This window comes from Meleagris gallopavo, chromosome 9 (genome assembly GCF_000146605.3).
Source record: "Meleagris gallopavo isolate NT-WF06-2002-E0010 breed Aviagen turkey brand Nicholas breeding stock chromosome 9, Turkey_5.1, whole genome shotgun sequence".
Lineage (NCBI taxonomy): Eukaryota > Metazoa > Chordata > Aves > Galliformes > Phasianidae > Meleagris > Meleagris gallopavo.
The window spans coordinates 13,486,298-13,494,006 of NC_015019.2; positions in this window are offsets into that span (position 1 = coordinate 13,486,298).

The window sequence follows — 7,709 nt, forward strand, 5'->3', positions numbered from 1 at the left end:
GTGTATCAGATTTAATGATTTAGAAAGTAGATAGTATTAAAATGCAGTACTGGGACATTGTCTGAGAGAGTTGATGAGCCTTTGGTTTGATTACTTGCATTCACTTATATGATTGGATGTTGTATACTATAATGCAATAGTCAGATGTTCAGAGCAAGGTTGTGACACTACTGTATAAGCAATGTAATGCAACAAGGTAAGTCTTTGTATGCATAGTTTTATGCTTTTCATACTGAATGTAGAGTCAGAAGACAAGATTGTGATCACCTTTACAAACTGGTTCAGCTTTACCCTTTTAATTCTTTACATTCATCTGAAAATTTCAATCTGGTACAGTTACCTCATTCTGTAGCCTATACCTCCATTACAAATTTGTTGTTTTCTGTTCCTACTTCTAATAATGTGTTTTTCTTTCTTTAGAGATTCTAGTATGGTACATTTGGTTCGTTCTTCTTTCTGCTGGCCCTATTACAGATTAAGCTTTATTAGTAAGTTTGATTTCTACAGACTTCTACCATCTTCTTTTCACCTAAATCTCTGCACTTCCTTAGGCTTAACATACTGCATTTAATTAAAGAATAATTAATGTGGACCATCTTGAAATTACTGCCTTTTCAGAGTCCATTAAAAGCACCTAATTTATTCTAGTGTTAATATCTTTTGATACTTGATTAAATAGTAAAGAAAGAAATGTCTGCTCTCATATAGTGAAATGATAGACCACAGATTAGTAAAAGCAAAGAATGCCATGTTTCATCCTCGTTATACTATGGTATTTAGGACTGTGCATTTTCTCTCTAACAATGAGTTAATCTCTGTGCTGCCACAATTTTTGAGTTTTGCAGAATGGTAAACATCATAAAGGACAGATTCTGCCTCTTAGCATAAGTAATGACAAAATAAATATATAACAATACATAAAGTATACAAACTATAACACTGCAGTGGAATTGCCATCTCACAGCCTGAACCAACAGTTGAGCACTAGGTGAGAAGGCATGGCTAACCCAAGGAGCTCAGGTACAGGCAATACACCTGAGGGACCAGAAGTGACCTCACACTCATTTAAGGGTTAGCAGCTGGGGGAGCAGCATCTCTCTAGATAGAACTTCTCTTGAGCCATCACTGGTTGTTGGAAGAAGTGAGCTAATTTTTAATTTTTGTTATTGTCTATTATTCTATAGGGCTTATATCCCATTGGAAGGTACTCTTATTGCCCTCTTTTGCTGTACATTCTTGGCGAGCCAGCTAGGGATCTAGTCCTTTAAAGTTACCCCATTACAAGACCCTTAAAAATACTAAAATTGCATTTGTAAATAGTGAAATGGGGTGGTTTGGATGGGGAAGGAGCATCCCTTTGAATGAGATCTTGCCAGTGCATGTTCCAGGATTCTTAGAATCTCCATATCATGGGATTGTTTCTATAATTGAAAAATGGGGCCCCTTGTGGGATGGTAGAAATAGCCCTGGCCTGCATGGCTGAGTATTTTCATGGCCTCAGCAAAGATACACTGATTACTGGAGAATGGCTGTTGCCACATCCACTGTGGTGTGGCCACTGCTGATGGCTTTAAATTGATTAAAAGTGTCTGAAGAGGCTTTGGCATATGAAAATCAACTACTATGTGACAACTGAAGATCCTATTGGCCATAATACAACAAGCCACCCAATTGGTGGTGGATCTGTGGGACAAAGAGTGCCTACGGGCCAGGTGCAATCTCCAAATGGTGGTGCAGAAGTCAGAAGTCCATCTGTGACCATAACTTAGGACACCAGCCCTAAAGTAGTCCAATCTGGACCCATTAGGGTCTCAAGAAAATAAATGTTCTATGTCCTGATTAGGACAGGAGTGCAATTTAAAAAGATCAAAAAACTACCTAATCAGGTCCTATTACAATTATGGAGACAGTTAACTGACAAAGGTTACAATCCTCCCCTAAAAGGGAATGAATTAGAACTATAGAAAGTACACACACAAAAAAAAGGAATCTAGAGGATTTCACAGTCCCACCAAAAAAGGGTAAACCTCCTCAGGCGGCCTAAGCAGCTGCAGCTAAGCCACTGGAGGAAAAAGACCTGGGGACTGCTGAGCTAATGATGTGATGGGGGAGCTGAAATCCCCCAGGACTAGGGCCTCTAGAGGGGACCAGAGGCCCTAAGTTGAAGTAACAACTCACTGGTCCTGAAAGAATATTCAATGGGTTATGGTACTAGTGGATACTGAGGCCGAAACATTGATTATATATGGCAACTCAAACAAATTTTGGGGCACTAAGGAAATGATAGGTGGGTTTGAGGGACAGATGATCTATTTATTACACACTGTAACCTAAACATGGTTGAAACTGGGAGTTGGGCATCTTCCCACCCTGGGAATACAGGGTGTTTATCACTCCCATTCCAGAATACATATTGGGGGTAGACATTCTGTGGGGTCCAACTCTCCAGGCCAGTGTGGGAGAGTTCAGATTAAGAGAAAGATGTATTAGCATCCGAGTGGTGCTGGCAATTTTAAGGGGCCATGCAAAAACTGAGCACATTTGTTTCCTGCAGCTGCACTTGATCATGAAAACAAAACAATATACACTCGTGGGTGGGCAATGGGAGATCACTAACACTGTGCAGGACCTGGAGAGAGTAGGGATTACATGACCTGCACACAGCCCACAAAACTCTCCCATATGGGCAAATCAGATGGAATGTGGTGAATGATAGTAGACTATAGAGAACTAAATGGAGTCACGTTGCCAATCCTTGCAGCCAAATCCAACATTACCTCCTCATGGATACACTGAGTATGGAAACAGAAACATAAGTTTAAGCATTTCAATTGCTAAGGAACCCTAAGACCAGTTTGCATTAACATGGGAGGGCAGGCAGTGGACCTTTCAAGTCCTTCCTCAGGGATATGTGCATTTGCCTACCTTTTGTCATAATCTGGTGTTGCCTGACTTAGCAGATTGGAACAAACGGTCTACTGTCAAACATCTACATCAACTATCTAATGTTAACATCTGACTGGATAAAGGCATTAGAGAAGGCAGTAACTTCACTAACTGCAAATTTACAGGAAAAAGGGTGGGCTATAAACCCATGGAAAGTACAAAGATCAGGGTTGTCAGTCAAATTTCTTGGTGTTGTCTAGTTGGGTCTTATCCAGAGATAAGGTTCAAGTGTTCCCAGTTCCAATGACACCACAACAGTTGCAGGAGTTTTGGAGTATAGTATTACAGAGTCTTTATGACCATTAATATTTAAGGTAATTGTTATTCATCATAGAATCACAGAATGTAATTGTGGCATTTTGATCAGATTTTATTTCTCAGTAATTACATTTTATCCTCCTAAATTACTCATTCATTTGGAAACAAATGGTAACAGTCTTTCCTAATACACCCCAATTGCAGTGTCCTGTTAGATTGTTGCTAGGTTTCAGTAGGGGCAGCTGTATGACTGGCCTGGATAAACAGATACCTACATATTGTTCTAAATGTATTAATTTATTAGAGCAAGCACTTCGGACTGTTCAGAAATCAGAAATGCTGTTAATACACATGGTGGCTCCACAGCGGTGGAAAACATTTTGTGAAGGAGACCAACTACAAACAGCCATGTCCTGTTTGTAAATATGTCCTAAGGCTTATTATTAATGTATCAGCTAGCAGAAATCACTCCACTGACCTCAGTGAAACCATGGTGAATTTATAGTGTGAATATATCTATGTAAGCTACATATTCCTTTATCACCGTGCAATGGAAAAATGCATTTGAAAGGATAGGATATTGCATTAGCATAATATCTGAGGAAGACTGTAGCTCACAAAATTAAGAGAAAAGAATTTCATGAAAAAGCAACTTTTTCACCTTTCATTTATTTCAAGTGCTTTGATCTTTAGGTTTTTAATTAAATAACTTTTCTGATTCCACTGACACTTTTAAAACATAATGTTTTTACCTCTAGGTAGAGGATTGTCCAGTCCCAGATATATAAATAAGCATCATTTCAGATTTTTTTTGCAAACCTATGCCTAATTTTGTAGTGCAAGCACAGATGGTGTAAAAGGACCAAACTATATTTGCATAAGAGTGAAAAATGTCTGTAAAACAGTGTTAATTTTAAAATAACACAGACTGGATTCAGAGCGGGGTGAAATTATGACATAGCTCAAGATATGAAACAGGATTCCAGTAACACAACATGCGAGGACCTTTTGTCTGCTGGCTGGTATCACATCCTGAAACGAGCTTTTGTACAAGATTTTTTAAAAGAGACTTCAATAAGGCCTTAATATATATGGAACAATAGCAGGATATGGCCTCTAACTGGTAGGAACAATTACTGTTCTCAGACATGCAAGTTAGCTTTATTGGATTTGGTGAGCACTTTCTGGCCTAGATACAGAGCTGCATCTAATTTCTCATGGGCACAGCTGTGACACAGGGAGCCTAAGAAAGAAGAGCAACTATTCCGTCCGAGCAGAATATACTGAGGAAAACTCACATGAGCCTCAAGAGTGTGATAAACCAGCTTGGGAGTAATGTGAAAAAGCAAACCAGGCTAAACCACTTTTTTCCTAGCTACACCCGTAATGCCTTGGAGGCTGTAGTGCAAGGGGAGAGTCGTCTAGACAGTCTCCACAATGGGTGGGAACTCCTCAGACCAAAGGAATTCTCAGCATGTAAATCTTCCAGTTTCATGGCAGAGCTATCCAAAAAAAGATTGTTATGATGGAAAGAGACAAAGATAGAATTTACCCTCTGAATTTTGGAGAATGTAAGTAGAGACTCCTCTCTTCCACAATAAAACTAACAACTTCATAGAGATTCTGGCTGTATGCACCGTACAGAAAAAAAAAACAAAAACAAAACCAAAAAACGGTGGTATAATGTTTTCTTTAGTCCTAAGAAAATGGAAAATGATATATTTGGAAAAGAGGACTTTCCATTTCCCTTTCTTTCAATCCCTAACTTTGACTTTTCCTCAGTCTTAAGTATAAACTACTTCAGCATCAGGACTCCTTTGTCATTCATCTCTTTCCTCCGCTGCTCTTTGTCACATGCATTTAAAATTCAAACACTTAAGTATAATTTCTGTCAGTTTTCCCCTAACTATTTGCAGTGCCCTGTTAGGCTGCATTTTCCCATTTTCCAACAAAATTGCCCAGTGCTCGTAACTCAGATTTGTACAGTCCCCCCAAAATAGACCAGCACAGATTTTTGTGTTGCCCTCTGATAAACCAGATGGGAGAACTGAAAGACAATCAAGGGAAAAGAGTAATTGTTTGTCAGCTTGATCCTCTGCTTCACATCTGCACAAACACCTGCGAGAACACAGAAGATGGGTGGGACAGGAAAAAGAACAATCAGCTGAGGTAGAGCTACTTAAATCAACATTACTACTGCTGCAGAAATGCATGTGGAACCGCAGCCTAAATGTGCTATTTTAAGGACTCTTTTAAATCTCTCACCTGTCACAGTCCCTATTAAAAGAATTGATACTAATAGGGCAAGGATTATATCACTCCTGCTTACAATGCAGCCCAATTTTGGCTCATTGTTTCCTTGTTCTCATCGTTCTTGTTTGTAATTGCATTACGAGACACTCAGAACACTGATCATCTTTTGGCCTATATACCTGACTCCCCTGTAGTCAGTGCCAGACAGAGATTCCAAAGGGGTTGGACCTCTGGAACTAGACCAGTTGGACAAGCCAGTCTGTTTTGTTGTTGTTGTTTAATGGAGATCTTTCAGAGCAGCTTTGGACCACTGAGAAATACCTTTTTGCAAGCAGTTTTACTTTTCTTATCACTATGACCTTAAAAGTGCTTAACAAGAATCACGGGATGTGATTTTAATTAAAAAATAATTGAAATCTCTTACTTGTAACAGGCGACAATTCTAAAGTCACTCAGACTTTATCTCTATTGCTCACCTCATGTTCTAACAGCCAGTCTGAAAGAAGAGCTACCTCACACCTAATCTACATGGATGTAATTGCATTACCACAGTAGACACTCCTCGTACTGCTAAAAGACTTTTTTATACTGAATTCACTCAGTGCATTTGGCTTTACATGGGGCACAGCACACCCAGCAATCATCTGGAGAGAACGTGCCAAAGTTAGCAGAATACAAAAGTACTGGTAAATGAAGGAACTCAACATACTCAGGTTCCTTGTATTAAGACCAGCAAAGGAACTTGAGCATTAACTGAAGCAAAGGGCCAATGAAACAGATGCTGCAATTAAGCAAAGTCATCTAATTCAAAGAATAAACTCTTATCCATATATAACCTGAATAATTCCACTGAGCTCTGAAAATTGTTTTGTAAATCTACAGAGCTCTTTCCACTTTGAGATACTGACAAAAGTTTTGGACAACAGAGTTGTATCTCCCTGATTCCACTAAACAATAATTTCTACATTTGTGTTCACATATTTGCTTCTCAGCAAAAAGTAAATTTGTATGTATTGCATTGCAAAAATAAGAGCACAACTACTGGTAAGTGTGCAGGCAAATACAGCTAATATCTGCAGAAGTGGAAGAAGTGTTTTTGATGAACGAGTAATGAAATCAATTTACCCTTTCATTCAGGGAGCACTGCAGTACAGCCTTTAACCAGACAGCTGTGCACTGTTGGTGCTGCAGACACTGCACAGACTGTCAGTCCTGGCTCCAAGACTGACTCCGAACCTCACTGTTTTCTGTCCCAGTACAGTGAACAACTCATATTTCTACCCATATCATCAGCTTTTGCACTTGGTATTTTTATACATGGTTGTGTTAAAGATCGTAGTCAAAAGACTTAGAAAAAGCCAGAATTCAGTACCTGAAGAAACTATTTTCCCAAAAGCAACAGAAGGTGTCACTGCTAACTGGTTTTAAGCTAATGAATCCCACAAGGGGACACTGCCTTTGTTTCTTAAAAAAAAAAAAAGTAAGTTGTTTGAGAGAGGGGAAAAAGAAAAAAGAAAGAAAAAAGAACTCTCTGTAGGCTGCATTTGAGCCTGAATAGTGACTTTCAGCCTCTCTAAACCTGCAATATTTTGCTATACAGTTAACATACACGAGGCAGCCCTCACTCCCTTGCCTACTTCCACGTTGTAGCGTTGCTATTCTTTGTTAAACAGCTGTTACCTCCCATGCCAGAGACATCTGCACAGCACTGATATGATGCTTTTTGTTTTTATTTCCTAAATGTACACCTCGGTTTCTAAGCACCATAGCGCCTTCGCGCAGTGCCCGAGTAAAGCCAGCCCTGTGCCCCGGGAGGCAAAGCAATGCCAGGGCTGCAATTCAAACAAATTCAGAGGTGAACAGAACTGCGGCTTTCGTCCTGTTCCGCAGGGGCTCCCTAGCGCTCCGTGCCGCTCACAGAACGCATCCCCTGCCAAGCGAGAGGCACCTGAGGTCACCTGCATTATTCAACAGGGCGTGTGGAAGCACCAAGGGGCTGTTCTACTGCCGAGCTCGGGTCCGGGGGTTATTTTTATTCCTTCAGCACGCGGGGTGGAGTCGCTCCACTTTCCCAGAAGAAAGAACACTCGTGGGCAGATGGGCGGCCTGGCGGGAGGGGACGGGGACCGCCGCGGCGCCCCGCAGCGGCTCAGCGCTCGTCCTAACGCAGCTCTCTCTGTCTCTCTTTTCACCCTCCCCGCCTCCATCTTCCTCTCCCTCCCGCTCCCCATTCATTCTTCCCCTTCCCTCCG